Below are 16,776 nucleotides of genomic sequence, written 5' to 3'. Positions count from 1 at the left end.
TTAGGAGTCCCTCTGCCTTGCGATCCATGGGGTCTTTTAGCTGTGCGGCGTCCTCAAAGGGAAGAGTCGTCCTCTTGGCTACCTTGGCCACCGGGACGTCTACTTTAGGTATTTCATCCCAGCTTGCGCAAACTTCGTCTTCCAAGGGGTATCTCCTTTTTACGCCTCGAGCGGAGAAGGAACCTGCGTCTGGTTTACTCCACTCTTTCTGAATTATTTTAGTGATGTTTTTGTGGACCCGGGAAGGTATGTTTACGCCTCTCCCCAAGTCCACCGAATATTTCGTCCTGTAGAGTCCGCGGCTCTCTGGGCTGTTCCATTTTTAATGTAGCCCTGACTGATTTAATTAATTCCGTCAAATCGTCTTGATGGAATAAATATTTCCTGTAGTCCTCCTCCTCTGAGGACTCCTCGGCCGCCTGTTCCTCTTGCTCTGATCCGATGGAATTCTCGGAATCAGAAGGCTCCTCGGGAACATACGCCTTTTTCTGGCGTTTTGCTGGCGGTGCCGGCTGTGACGTTAGAGCTGATCGAACCTCCTCCTTCACCAGCTTCCTAACGTCATCCAGGAATCCCCCCGATTCCTCTCTGACTAGCCTAGCCACGCATGCCTTGCATAGAGGCCTCTGGTACGTGGCTGGCAGTCTCGTCCCGCATTCCACGCATTTTCGCAGTTTTGTTCTGGGGGGGATGTCTTTTTTATCCCCCTGACAAACAAAGCATTTTTGCGGGTAAACATGCAATTTCTCCATATACAACATACTGGATATTTGCATTGTATTTTTGCCGCACTGGCTACTTACGGCCGCTGAGGCTGAGGTTTCAGCTGTCTCTGGGGCTGGAGCACTCATTTCTATACCGGTGCTGCAGACACCCTGCGACCTGTAGTGCTGGATTGTTCTGGCTTCTCTCAGGTTCCTATTCCTTTTGAATTTTCGCGCTCCTTCGCTAAGCCCCGCCCCCTCCGCTCCTGATGCAGACGCGATGACGTCATCGCGCTGGACGCGTGACGCGGCACCCCGCCCCCTGCCGTCAAAGGGCTTCCTGGAGCGCCGCGCTGTAATTTCTGCCGGAGGACGAGGGGGACTGAGGCTCCCGCTTTGTACCCCCCATGGGCCGCCGCGGGAGGAACCTGGCCCGGGGGTTACCACCCCATGTGGCGTCCCGGGAGTCGTCTGGCTGAGAAGGGAGGACAGGGCGAGCCACTGCCTTCCGATCCGCCTGTATGTAGAATTTCGCTGGCTTCTCCACCAGCTCCTCTCAGCGATCCTGCCTCCTGGCAGGACAGGAAGACACTGAGGAAAGTGGGGAAGGGGGGGAGCTTTTAACCTCTCAGTATGTTCCTGTCCTACCAGGAGGAGGCGATCTCAATTGGTGCTGTCGTGGAGACGACTGGGGGAAATCTACTTGGGCTGCCTGTGACCGTCCGGACTGTACTGCGTCTCTGCTGGGGGTAGTTGTTCTAATTCATACGCAGCCAGCTAAGTGTTACAGCAGGCTTGCGCAAAATTCTTTCCTGGCTCTGCATTGCCTCTTACATCACCGCTGTCATCCTGTCCAGAGTGAAACAGTCTGCAGTAATTTTACATAGTCCAGGGCCAGTAGTGGTGGTGAGGCAGGGACAGTGAAAGACATATCCAGTCTATATATGCAGTGGGCTTTTCCAAAAAAATTTGGGGAAAAAAATCTATTTGGGCTGCCTGTGACCGTCCTGACTGTACTGCGTCTCTGCTGGGGGTAGTTGTCCTAATTCATACGCAGCCAGCTAAGTGTTACAGCAGGCTTGCGCAAAATTCTTTCCTGCCTCTGCTGTGCGTTCCGTAAGCGAAGTCAGCCTCCAAACACAGGCCAATAAGCGGCACATTTAATTACAGCGTTCTGTTTCTGCACTACTGGTAATACAGCATGCTGAGGGGTAGGGGTAGGCCTAGAGGACGTGGACGCGGGCGAGGACGTGGAGGCCCAAGTCAGGGTGTGGGCACAGGCCGAGCTCCTGATCCAGGTGTATCGCAGCCGACTGCTGCGGGATTAGGAGAGAGGCACGTTTCTGGCGTCCCCACATTCATCTCACAATTAATGGATCCACGCGGTAGACCTTTATTAGAAAATGAGCAGTGTGAGCAGGTCCTGTTGTGGATGGCAGAAAGTGCATCCAGCAATCTATCGACCACCCAGAATTCTGCGCCGTCCACTGCTGCAACTCTGAATCCTCTGGCTGCTGCTCCTCCTTCCTCCCAGCCTCCTCACTCCATTACAATGACACATTCTGAGGAGCAAGCAGACTCCCAGGAACTGTTCTCGGGCCCCTGCCCAGAATGGGCAGCAATGGTTCCGAATCCTCTCCCACTGGAGGAGTTTGTCGTGACCGATGCCCAACCTTTGGAAAGTTCCCGGGGTCCGGGGGATGAGGCTGGGGACTTCCGGCAACTGTCTCAAGAGTTTTCAGTGGGTGAGGAGGACGATGACGATGAGACACAGTTGTCTATCACTCAGGTAGTAGTAATTGGAGTAAGTCCGAGGGAGGAGCGCACAGAGAATTCAGAGGAAGAGCAGCAGGACGATGAGGTGACTGACCCCACCTGGTCTGCTACGCCTACTGAGGACAGGTGTTCAGAGGGGGAGGCAAGTGCAGCAGCAGGGCAGGTTGGAAGAGGCAGTGCGGTGGCCAGGGGTAGAGGCAGAGCCAGACCAAATAATCCACCAACTGTTTCCCAAAGCGCCCCCTCGCGCCATGCCACCCTGCAGAGGCCGAGGTGCTCAAAGGTCTGGCAGTTTTTCACTGAGAGTGCAGACGACCGACGAACAGTGCTGTGCAACCTTTGTCGCGCCAAGATCAGCCGGGGAGCCACCACCACCAGCATGCGCAGACATATGATGGCCAAGCACCCCACAAGGTGGGACGAAGGCCGTTCACTACTTCCGGTTTGCACCGCTGCCTCTCCCCCTGTGCCCCAACCTGCCACTGAGATCCAACCCCCCTCTCAGGACACAGGCACTACCGTCTCCTGGCCTGCACGCACACCCTCACCTCCGCTGTCCTCGGCCCCATCCACCAATGTCTCTCAGCGCACCGTCCAGCCATCGCTAGCGCAAGTGTTGGAGCGCAAGCTCAAGTATGCCGCCACGCACCCGCACGCTCAAGCGTTAAACGTGCACATAGCCAAATTTATCAGCCTGGAGATGCTGCCGTATAGGGTTGTGGAAATGGAGTCTTTCAAAAGTATGATGGCGGCGGCCCCGTGCTACTCAGTTCCCAGTCTCCACTACTTTTCCCGATGTGCTGTCCCAGCCCTGCACGACCACGTCTCCCGCAACATTGTACACGCCCTCACCAACGCGGTTACTGGCAAGGTCCACTTAACAACGGACACGTGGACAAGCACAGGCGGGCAGGGCCACTATATCTCCCTGACGGCACATTGGGTGAATTTAGTGGAGGCTGGGACACAGTCAGAGCCTGGGACCGCTCACGTCCTACCCACCCCCAGAATTGCGGGCCCCAGCTCGGTGGTGGTATCTGCGGCGGTGTATGCTTGCTCCACTAAACCACCCTCCTCCTCCTCCTACGCAACCTCTGTCTCGCAATCAAGATGTGTCAGCAGCAGCAGCACGTCGCCAGCAGTCGGTGTCGCGCGGCGTGGCAGCACAGCGGTGGGCAAGCGTCAGCAGGCAGTGCTGAAACTACTCAGCTTAGGAGAGTAGAGGCACACGGCCCACGAACTGCTGCAGGGTCTGACAGAGCAGACCGACCGCTGGCTTGCGCCGCTGAGCCTCCAACCGGGCATGGTCGTGTGTGACAACGGCCGTAACCTGGTGGCGGCTCTGCAGCTCGGCAGCCTCACGCACGTGCCATGCCTGGCCCACGTCTTTAATTTGGTGGTTCAGCGCTTTCTGAAAAGCTACCTACGCTTGTCAGACCTGCTCGGAAAGGTGCGCCGGCTCTGCGCACATTTCCGCAAGTCCCACACGGACGCTGCCACCCTGCGCACCCTGCAACATCGGTTTAATCTGCCAGTGCACCGACTGCTGTGCGACGTGCCCATATGGTGGAACTCTGCGCTCCACATGTTGGCCAGGATCTATGAGCAGCGTAGAGCTATAGTGGAATACCAACTCCAACATGGGCGGCGCAGTGGGAGTCAGCCTCCTCAATTCTTTACAGAAGAGTGGGCCTGGTTGGCAGACATCTGCCAGGTCCTTGGAAACTTTGAGGAGTCTACCCAGATGGTGAGCGGCGATGCTGCAATCATTAGCGTCACCATTCCTCTGCTATGCCTCTTGAGAAGTTCCCTGCAAAGCATAAAGGCAGACGCTTTGCGCTCGGAAACAGAGGCGGGGGAAGACAGTATGTCGCTGGATAGTCAGAGCACCCTCCTGTCTATATCTCAGCGCGTTGAGGAGGAGGAGGAGCATGAGGAGGATGAGGAGGGGGGGGAAGAGACAGCTTGGCCCACTGCTGAGGGTACCCATGCTGCTTGCCTGTCATCCTTTCAGCGTGTATGGCCTGAGGAGGAGGAGGAGGATCCTGAAAGTGATCTTCCTAGTGAGGACAGCCATGTGTTGCGTACAGGTACCCTGGCACACATGGCTGACTTCATGTTAGGATGCCTTTCTCGTGACCCTCGCGTTACACGCATTCTGGCCACTACGGATTACTGGGTGTACACACTGCTCGACCCACGGTATAAGGAGAACCTTTCCACTCTCATACCCGAAGAGGAAAGGGGTTCGAGAGTGATGCTATACCACAGGACCCTGGCGGACAAACTGATGGTAAAATTCCCATCCGACAGCGCTAGTGGCCAAAGGCGCAGTTCCGAGGGCCAGGTAGCAGGGGAGGCGCAGAGATCAGGCAGCATGTACAGCACAGGCAGGGGAACACTCTCTAAGGCCTTTGACAGCTTTCTGGCTCCCCAGCAAGACTGTGTCACCGCTCCCCAGTCAAGGCTGAGTCGGCGGGAGCACTGTAAAAGGATGGTAAGGGAGTACGTAGCCGATTGCACGACCGTCCTCCGTGACGCCTCTGCCCCCAACTACTGAGTGTCGAAGCTTGACACGTGGCCTGAACTCGCGCTGTATGCCCTGGAGGTGCTTGCTTGTCCTGCGGCTAGCGTCTTGTCAGAGAGGGTGTTTAGTGCGGCTGGGAGAATCATCACAGATAAGCGTACCCGCCTGTCAACCGACAGTGCCGACAGGCTTACACTCATCAAGATGAACAAAGCCTGGATTTCCCCAGACTTCTCTTCTCCACCAGCAGACAGCAACGATACCTAAACAATACATAGGCTGCACCCGCGGATGGAAGCATTGTTCTCTATCACCATCAAAAACGTGGACCTTTTAGCTTCATCAATCTGTGTATAATATTCATCCTCCTCCTCCTGCTCCTCCTCCTGAAATCTGATGTAATCACGCCGAACGGGCAATTTTTCTTAGGCCCACAAGGCTCAGTCATATAATTTTTGTAAACAATTTTTATACGTTTCAATGCTCATTAAAGCGTTGAAACTTTCACCTGAACCAAGTTTTATTTTAACTGGGCTGCCTCCAGGCCTAGTTACAAATTAAGCCACATTAACCAAAGCGATTAATGGGTTTCACCTGCCCTCTTGGTTGGGCGTGGGCAATTTTTCTGACGTACATTAGTACTGTTGGTACACCAATTTTTTGGGGCCCTCGCCTACAGTGTAATCCAATTAATTTTTTGCCCACCTGCATTAAAGCTAATGTTACATCAGCTGTGTTGGGCACTGCAATGGGATATATTTATGTACCACCAGCGGGTTCCACGGAGCCACCCATGCTGTGGGTCCACAGGGAGTTGTAACTGCATGTGTCTACTTCTAAAGAACCCCAGTCTGACTGGGGCATGCAGTGTGGGCCGAAGCCCACCTGCATTTAATCAGACGTTACCTCAGCTGTGATGGCAACTGCAATGGGATACATTTATGTACAGCCGGTGGGTTCCAGGGAGCCACCCATGCTGTGGGTGCACACGGAATTCCCATTGCGGAGTTGTACCTGCCTGTGACTATTTATAAAAAAACGCGGTCTGACTGGGGCATGCAGACACCTTGACAGAATGAATAGTGTGTGGCACATAGGTTCCCCATTGCTATGCCCACGTGTGCAGCTCCTGATGGAGGTGGCACAGAATTGGATTTCTCATTGCTTCTGTACAGCATTGTGGGCTATCGCCCCGCCCCTTTTAAAGAGGGTCGCTGCCTAGCCGTGCCAACCCTCTGCAGTGTGTGCCTGCGGTTCCTCCTCATGGCAGACGCACTTATAAACAGACATGAGGGTGGTGTGGCTATGAGGCCAGCGTGTGGCATGAGTGCAGCTGAAGGCTGCGCAGGGACACTTTGGTGTGCGCTGTGGACACTGCGTCGTGTGGGGGGGGGGGGTTGGCAGCATGTAACCCAGGAGAAGTGGCAGCGGAGTGTCATGCAGGCAGTGATTGTGCTTTGTTGGAGGTAGTGTGGTGCTTAGCTAAGGTATGCATTGCTAATGAGGGCTTTTCAGAAGTAAAAGTTGTTGGGAGGGGGGGGCCCCACTCTTGCCGGTATTGTGGCTTAATAGTGGGACCTGGGAACTTGAGATGCAGCCCAACATGTAGCCCCTCGCCTGCCCTATCCGTTGCTGTGTCGTTCCCATCACTTTCTTGAATTGCCCAGATTTTCACAAATGAAAACCTTAGCGAGCATCGGCGATATACAAAAATGCTCGGGTCGCCCATTGACTTCAATGGGGTTTGTTACTCGAAACGAACCCTCGAGCATCGCGATAATTTCGTCCCGAGTAACGAGCACCCGAGCATTTTGGTGCTCGCTCATCTCTAGTTAACACGCAAGGTTGTGAGTTCTCCTTTAATGGGAGTCTTCAAACAAAGGCTGGTAGACATCTGTCTAGGATGATTTAGAGAATCCAGCACTGAGCAGGGGTTTAGACCCGATGACCCTGGAGGTCCCTTCCAACTCTACCATTCTAGGATTCTATACATGCATTGGCATGTTCTATTTCTTGCTCATGAAATGGACATGATTAGAACATAAGTTTTTTACTTGGACCATTAGGCTATAATGGAGCCATGTGCTGTATGTGGAATTACACAAATAGCATGTAGAGGGGATTTACAAGCCCCCTCTTTTTATGGAGATACGTAAAGCAATGTATACTTATTTTGACATAACCGTGTGCTTTATATTGTTCATATATTTGGAGCTACTGTTTTTTTTAATTCTAAGATATTGTGCTCAAAGGTTAGTGGAGAGTGAAGGCATGAGATGCAGTATATACGATCATGTGAAAATTGAGGCTGGGCTACTACTGAGTATTGCAGTATGGCAAGAGTACTAAGACAATAAGTTGTGCATTCCCCAGGTTTGTTCTGCATGAAGAAAGCTGGGACACAGCCAAGCAGTGGCAGTGGGCCGGGGAAGTTCAGAGGTGTCTCCCATGGATTCCGGTGCGGTGGGCAAGAAACGGTCTACTCTTTTGAGTAGAGTTAATGGTGTACAAAGGACTGTGTGCTATCATACCTCCACTGTGTGAAACTGAAAGACCATGTATCTCCAGCTTCAGGGATCCAGCATTGGAAGTTTGCAAGCCTACATATTGCTCTAATTAATAAAGAACAAATTTGGACCAGTGTGGTGTTATGTACTGTTAAACAGTATACCGAGGATCTTGTGGGCAGGCCTTCATTAACGGAAGAGGATAGAGCCCCATGGCCTACGAGAGTTATGGCAACGCTGAAGTGAGAGAGGACTGCTACACGGTCAATCCCCCTGTGCTTACGCCTGAGCCCTGTTGCTACTTCCTGCCACCCTAGGAGGTATTAAAAGCACATGGCCCCAAAATACACTAGTGTGCCACTAGCCTTTACGGAATACATGTTGACATCATGCTTGAAGTGTCATATACTTTTATACATGCTAGGCAATATTATACTTATTAACATTCTGTGGTGACTTGAGTTACTGCTACATATTGTCAATCCGTTGTTACCTTAATCACAGGTCAATTGGTTGCCGAGCAACATAAACTACCACGGCATAAAGAATACATTCAAGGGAAGAAAGATACATTTATTTTGTAAAGTTCTACATTGTTAATTATACAATGTGATTGTGCTAGTAAAATATTGCCTCTCAATTAAGCATATTTTTCATTTTTGGCAGTTCAGCCTGGGTGATCAGAAGACAGGGCTGCTATACAAGTTGAAAGTTGAACCAGAAAAAAAAAAAAAAATATATATATATATATATCTATATATAAAGACATGTTGAGAATCGTCAGGGAGGAACTTTGATGTGGGATAAAAAAAAACACTTGTTAATGAATATTAATGTCTCCCATATTCCCACAACTGCAACTGCAGCCTCATTTGTGCCACTATATTGGTCAAGTCAGGAAGCTTTTGATCTTGGCACAGAAACTAATTTTCATGAGGATATGTTCTCAGCTGCTCATTGCATGTTAAGTATTCTCAGTGCAGAGTATGGTAATGTGAGCAAGTTCAAAGCTGTTACACGAGGGGCTGGATCCTATGTTGTTTTAGGATTCTTTTAGAATTCAGTAAATGCCTCAAGCATCTTGTATAAATTTGACGTTAACAAGCCCAGATAGGTGTTTAATGCGGCAATGAAAGCCTCTATTTGTATTAAGTAATTGCACCTACTGCCAAGTAATATTATTTTTAGTATGTCCATCACGGTAAATATCTTACGAACATTCGTGTGAACCTGATATATTTTCATACATATATTCTGAAAGAAGCCATCCATAGACTTTGGCAATCCTGATTGCTATGTTAAGAGTCAGGGTCCTCAGTGTAAACTATGGTGTAGCCAAATGGGTTACAGAAGTTAAAAGTAAGGACCTCAGCACCAGAGAAATATGGGTTTGAATGCATCAGAGACATCATAAATGGTGGGCAGAATAGCAAAAGTCTCTACTGAGCTGTTGTTTGAGATTTTTGCTAAGGTGGGCATCCATATAGCTGGCAATTCACATTTGTTTTAAAGGTACTCTTAAAGGAATACTAATGCAACTGTTGGATGGGATGCTGTTTTGATAAGGATCCATACAAGTAGGCTTAACCCATGAATTATGATAGTGTAAATGGGAAGATGGAACAATGCCTCTACAGCGCCACCTATTAAAAGGTAGCATTCCTGCAAGTCAATGTCAAACCTTTCCACAAACCTTGCAACAATGAATAGGAATATAAACAAAAGCCAGAGTCTTCTCCAGGAGGAAAAGATAACCATGCACAGACAGACAGGGTTTTTGCCCCTCATCGGTGTGCAGTAGGCTGCTGTCTTGGCTGGGTAAGAGGTCCATTTGGGTCAGGAAATGTATAGGTTCTCCTTAGGAACATACATGACCTTATAAGCCTCCTTACACCTTCTAGGTGCTCTCCCTAAGGAGAAACTATACTCTTCCTGATCCATACCATAGACCTCTCACCCAGCCAGCAACCTATTGTACACTGATGAGACACAAAAGCTCTGAAACTGTCTGTTTCCTTCTACAGAAGACTGTGGCTTTGGCTTATATTTCTGATAGGTGACACTGTCGAGGCATTGTCCCATATTCTATTTGCATATTTCCCAGATGAACATGGAGGGCCTTATAAGTCTCCTCACACCTTCTAGGCGCCCTCCATGAAGTAGTGTAACATAACCAGGCAGCATTCTGCCACAAGTGGTAGCACACTGGAATTAGAAGACTTTAGGATCCATGAAAGTGGCTCTTTTATTGGTGGATTCACTTAGGCCTAACCCGGACTTCTCAGCTTAGTTTATTAATTTAGTACACTGCCTCATTTTCTTGTATCCAGGCATACCCTCTGGCAAGTATGGACACTGCTGCTCTCCACTCTTTGGGCTAGAACTATTTAGTGGTGTGAGCCACAATGCCTCTATAATTCTGCAGTTGCTTTTTTGTCTCTCATACAATTCTTGCTGTGCTTCTCTTACGACACCCTCTGCTCAACTGCCGGGAACAGGACACTGTATAACAGGTCCTTTGAGACATTTGGGTAGTATGACCTAGTGTTTCCCCCTGTTACCCCTACCACAATGGCATTCTATAGTACCTGGCCGTACCCCACCCCAACTACATACCTGTATATCACCACCTTACAATGTTTGTTTTGCGAAATCAGCTGTTTTTAAACAGTAAAACGCTTTCACAGGGTCAACTGCGCCATGACTTCTGGGTTGGTCCAGCTGTTTCATCACCAGTTGGCACATGCATGTTTCACTCAGCCTTGGCAGTCAAGGGTTAATCATCCACTCTGCTGTTTAGCTGCTGTGCTGAGTGAGATGATTGACAGCTCAGACAGCCAGTCAGTAACTTTATTAGTTTGGTTTTGCTATTAGGCAGGCTAGAAGATTATCAGCTCAGCCAGTCAATCAGATGCTTCTTGTGCTATTTAGTCAAGCTCCTCTGCACAAAGGTTGTTGTATATTGGCCACACTGTGCCACAGGAATCTTTATTGAAATCCTCAGTTATTCAGGTGTTCAGTATTAGTAATTCAGCTAGCTCAGTGCTTTAGGTTTACTTAGTATCAGTCTTAGACTGGTCTCCAGTCTCCCTTCTGTAGTGGAGTCATCCTTTTCGGGGCGGGTGCTCTGCTTGGGGGACTAGAATTCCAAGCTATGAGGAGAAAAGAACTGCCTGTAGAGCTTAAATACAGGATTCTGTGGAGGCATAGATTTGAAGAAGGCTTCTAAAACTTTCTGCTGCACTAAAGTTCCCAAGAGCACAGTAGCCTCTATAATTTTTAAATGGAAGAAGTTTGGAACAACCAGGACTCTTCCTACAGCTGGCTGACCCACCAAACTAAGCAATCGTGAAAGAAGGGCCTTGGAAAAAGATTTGACCAAGAACCCAATGGTTACTCTGTCTGAGCTCCAAAGATCCTGGGTGCAAATGAGAAAACATTCCAGAAGGTCAACCATCACTGTAGCATTCCACCAATCTGGGCTTTACGGCAGAGTGTGCAGAAAGAAGCCTCTCCTCAGTAAAATACACATGAAAACCAGTCTTAAGTTTGCTAAAAACAGCTAAAGGACTCTCAGACTGTGAGAAACAAGATTCTCTGGTCTGATTAAATCAAAATTGAACTTTTGGGCCACAGTTCTAAGTGTTATATCTGGAGGAAACCAGGCACCGCCTACTACCTGCCCAATACCATCCTTACAGGGAAGCATGATGGTGGTAGCATCATGCTATGGGGATGTTTTTCAGCAGCTAGGACAGGAAGACCGGTCACAGTTGATGGAAAGTTGAATGCAGCAGAGCACAGAAATATTCTTAATGAAACCCTGATCCAGAGCGCAAGGGACCTCAGACTTGGCAGAAGGTTCACCTTCCAGCAAGACAATGACCCTAAGTACACAGCCAAGCCAACACAGGAGTAACTTAGGGACAACTCTGTGAATGTCCTTGGGTGGCCCAGCCAGGGCCCTGACGACATCGAACATCTCTGGAGAGACCAGATCCCGGTATGCAAACCTTGTGGCATTATACCCAAGACAACTGGAGGCTGGAGGATGCAATCGCTGTCAAAGGTACCTCAACTAAGTACTGAGTGCAGGGTGTGAATACTTATGTCAATGCAAAATGTTTGTTTCTCATTTTAAAAAAATGTACAAAAATTTCTAACGTTCCGTTGTCACTTTGTCATTATGAGGTATTGAGTGCAGAATGATGAGGAAAAACTTTTGTTTTTAATTTGCACATGGCCACAACATAACAGAATGTAAAAAAATGAAAGGGTAGAAATACTTTCCTGATCCACTGTATAGAGTGCCAGAAGCCCTAAGACAGAGAAGTCAATTACATGTGTCAGAAATTGTGCTTCCAGATGAAGAAGCAGTAGCTTTGATCAGAGCACACCATGGACTAGGTAGATAAGTATAAACTTCTTTATTCACACTGGAGACAAAAGATAGGATCATACTGGCCCCATTGTCAGGTAAGTCACCACTATCCTGGACAATATGGGATGGAATTAAAAGAATTGAAGTATGCAAAACTAATTAGTAGACACTGGAGCATTTTTTCAGTTGTACTGATTGAAAAATTGCTATTTTTTGTGTGACCTGAAAAAAATGTATTATTTATCATATTTAACCGAGAAGTCCTTTAACGTTATATATAAAAAATGTATATAAAGCATTTTAGAAACGTGTATAATGATTCGCCCAGATTCAGTTCTGCCACTTGGCCTTCTCATATTAATTTCATAAAAACGTCAAACATCAACGTCAAACACATATAAATATGAGCAATGACTATGCTAGTTTGGTCTTTAATATCCTAAGACGCCAAGGCAATTTCCTGATCTTCAATGCACCAACATTTTATGTTGTGGTGGAATCGTATTTTGTTATTTCAGGATAGCATTTACAAGCCTCCATATTCAGCCGCTAACTTCTGCTAAAGTTATATATGTCAGATGTTTTACTTGTATTGAAGCTAATTTTCTTAATGTATGTCTTGGTTCCTTTAATAATCAATGATTTACATCTAAAAACACTTAACTAAAACCTCTATTAGGGCTAAGATATATTGAGATACGAGAGACAGGATAGTGGAGTGGGGGCACAGAAAGAGACGAGAAAGGGTTGTAAATCATTCCATGACCATTTCTGCCTCTGGGTTGGGGCTCTAACCCAGAAGCTCCTGTGTTCCAGGCAGGAGGTCTACCTGTTATGCTATACAGCCCTCTGACAAGCTCCCCTGCTAACCCTTGTTCTCGTTCCTTGACCTTATCCAGTCCCTGTTTCCTTGCTTGCTTCACCCAGTTTCCCTGATTGCACACCCTATGTACCCTGGCCTAGCACCTCCCATCACTGTGTGATTATTGTGCTCTCAGCCTTTAGTCAAACTCAGTTACCTGCCTACTTTTTTTGTATCACAACTGAAGGAGAGCACGGACCTGTTTGACCATCCAGATAAGCAAGCAACTTTGAAAGGAATTCCAGCTCCTCCAGAGACCCAGAAAAATATTAAAAATATACTTTATTTCAAAAATATTAAAAAGTGAAAGCTGACCATGCCTAATTCCAGTAGGAATACTTGGCTAGACCTTAGGGGGGCTTTCCTGTAGACCATGTACATTTGTTAAGTCCTTAAAACAGTTTCATAATTCTGAAAATAAAAACAATCACAGAAAACCGCTATATACTTACTGACTAAGGAGTGCATATAGCTGCATTCTCTCACCATGCAGGCAGCAGACTACCAAATGAGGGAGCTAACTGCACCTGTGAGGGACACCGATGAGCCCGCCACTTACACAGCCTCTTAATATAGAGGGGAGTGGCTGCTTGGTGTATACTCCCACACAGAGTGGATACAGAGTGGCAGACCTTCAAATACATGTAGTTCACCATGCAGACCAGCAACCTATTAATGACGCCATAATAGTTTGGTGGGTTGCCCTGCACTTTAAACAGTGAACCACATTGGTACTGCCACCCTGGGCTCCCCCTGGAGTTTTAAAGCCACACTGCATGTGAATGATAGATAATAAATGCAAGGCATTAGTTGGATTTGGCCAAGATACATGAGCCCACTAACCGCGTCAAGGTTCCTTGCGTTGTAGTGGGTACCTACACTAATATAAATGCATCACAGAAGGGGAAACATGAAAACATAAAAACAATCACAGAAAACGGCCATATACTTACTGACTAAGGAGTGCATATAGCTGCATCCTCTCATCATGCAGGTAGCTGACTACCAAATGAGGGAGCTAATTGCACCTGTGAGGGACATCAAGTAGATCACACATTATCTATCAAAGCTATTCATACACACCTAAGGCAAATTAACATAGTGCATTCATGTTTTTGGATTACGCATGGCTTTGTTGACCCATAAACCACTAATGGTAACTTATAGATACTATATCACTTTATTTATATAACATCAATAATATTATTCAGTACCTTATGGCCTATTTGACCTGAGTGTTTGGGTGTAAGGCCTGTGTCACGAGTGTATGTGTATCTGTGTGTGCATTTGCGCTGCGTTTTTGCAGAATGGGTGTTGCGTAAATGCCTTTTGCAAGTGCAAAAGCTAAAAAGGGATGCTCCCAGCCATTGAAATGGCCAGCTACTGAATTCCATTGAGTATAACAAGTATAGCGGGAAACTCTATGGGGATTTGAAGGTAGTTGCCCTTTTAATGGGACTGCAGCAGGGATGTACAAAATACATATGTGTTTCTTATGTGAGTGGGATAGCTGAGCAAGGGAATTGTTCTACTTGCGAAAGGAATTGACTCGCAGACAAAATTCTAGCAGTTGGAGAGAAGAATATCCAGCAACCAGCTCAGGTCGAGGCTCACAAAATCCTGCTACCACCCATTCACATCAAACTGGGTTTCATGAAGATCTTTGTGAAAGCCATGGACCGGACTTCACCAGCTTTCCAATACCTGCATGAAAAATTCCCTCGATCTGAGAGGCAAAGCTTACAGAGGGGGTTTTTGTGGGTTCTCAGATTCGAGAGCTCTTCAAAGATGATCAGTTCAACAACTTGCTGCAGGGTGATGCGAAACAAGAATGGAATGCTTTTTGCCTAGTGTCTACAAACTTTCTAGGGAATGTTAGGGCAGTAAACTACAAGTAACTAGTACAAGACGTGCTGATGCAGTATCAGAAACTTGGCTGCAATATGTCTCTAAAGATCCACTTCCTTCATTCCCATCTGGATTTCTTTCCAGACAACTGTGCTATGGTTAGTGATGAACATGGCCAACGTTTTCATCAAGATATCATAACAATGGAACCATATACCAGGGAAAATGATCCACTACCATGCTGGCCGACTACTGCTAGATACTCCACAGAGATGCTCCTGAACAGCTGTACAAGAGATGGGCAAAGAATCTAAGACGTAGTCTAGGACTTGATTTTCTACAGGTATTAACCAGAGGCCTATTACTATTGGCATGCATTTCGTGATGTAAACAATTATTGCAGATTACAGAAAAAAATGGAGACGCTTTTGCATTTTGTCATATTTGTGTTGAGCACATAAAAATTGATAAGAATGACTAATTTTATTTCAATAAAGTATCTTTTGCAAAAATTTGTTTGTAATCAGTTAAAAATGCATGCTGCGTTTTGGGGTTTTTTTTTGCATGACACAATTGTACACACAAAATTCTCACTTGTGCATAAACCCATTGAAACCACACAAACACGCGCGCACATACTCCCATGTGACACAGGCTTAAAGCACTACATTCATTCAGTCAACACTATGGTGGAACTACTGCTCCAGTTACATTGGATTCTAAGCAGTGCACTTGCACAAATTGAGGTACTAATGGCCTCATCACTCCGCGTGGAACTCAGTGCATATGTCATGCAAAGGTGCTGGAGTTTTAGTGATATTATTGCTCCAAAGAAGCGTATTTTTCTGCGATCGCATATCCAACGGAACTACAGGTAATAGTGTTCCTGCTTTTGTATATTGGGACTACTTCCACCAGCACAGTGGAATTCTTGCCTGTATGTATGCATACGTTAGTGGCACTATTGGCCCCAGCACTCCTTGTGGAGTTCAGTGCACATGTCAAGTGAAGGTGTCAGGACATTTAAAGAAGTTGTGCCATGATAAAAAGTTATCCCACATGCAGAGGATACGGGATAACTTTCAGATCAGTCAGGGTCCTCAACACTGGGATCCAAGAATGAGACTCCGTAAGTGAGGGCAGTGGTGGTGACACAATGCACATGCACACTGCTTCTTCATTTACTTAAATGGGGCTGACAGAGTTTGCATAGTTCAAGTGCTATGCTATCACCTTTGGTCACCTTATACTGAATGATGCTGCAGCAAGTATGTGTGTCCACTGCTGCCATAACTTCAGGATGTGCCTGAGCCCTGTTCTGAAGATCGGTGGGCGTCCCAGCAGTCAGATCCCCATTGGTCTAAAAGTTATCTCCTGTGAATAGGGGATACCTTTTCTTAAAATGGAACAACTCCTTTAAATTGTACCTTTACATTTGACCTTATTCTTACAATCAAAAATTATACATTCACCTCTAATTCATATCTAGGAAGTGTCTAGAACGGTAAGTCAAGCATCAGGTTCATAGTCGTGAAATATCCTGATCAGCAGATTGTGAGGCAGCTAATTAATCCGCTTACTGAGGCTTGTCCTGTACGAGTGGCTGAAGAACCTACTGGTGTTTTCATATAATTTCCTGTCTGGATGTGAATGAACAAGCATTTGATATAAGAACTGTGTACAAAGACGATTTCAGGTCTTATTAAACCCTTATAAACACTTTTGCTCTCTTTGTTCTACAATCTCTGGAAGTACAGTATGTCAACTATATCTCACCAGGGTCATAGCACTTCAAGATCTTGGTTACCTGGTTGGAACTGTTCCTGCATCCTTCTTCATACAGTATGTATGAGTATCTCGGATAATAGAGATCATCACAGCTTTAGAAGTGTCTTGATGATAGATACATTCTTTCCGGGCTGAGTACTATATCTTGAATCAAGAGACAGGAAAAGAGGGGAATATCTTAAGCTACTTAGCTGCTATGAATTATTACTTCTATGTCCTACAAATCTCACATGCTGGGACGTTCTATTTATATTAAATTGAGAAAATAAGCCTATGGTCACCTTTGCAATCAATTTTGATTTCTTTTTATTTTTTTCAATCCATTTATATTGAAAATGTAAGCAATATTGCAGTAGGTCTTGATTGAAAAATTACTATTATTT

Source organism: Eleutherodactylus coqui, chromosome 5 (assembly GCF_035609145.1).
Source record: "Eleutherodactylus coqui strain aEleCoq1 chromosome 5, aEleCoq1.hap1, whole genome shotgun sequence".
Classification (NCBI taxonomy): Eukaryota; Metazoa; Chordata; class Amphibia; order Anura; family Eleutherodactylidae; genus Eleutherodactylus; species Eleutherodactylus coqui.
This window is presented reverse-complemented; position numbering follows the sequence as displayed.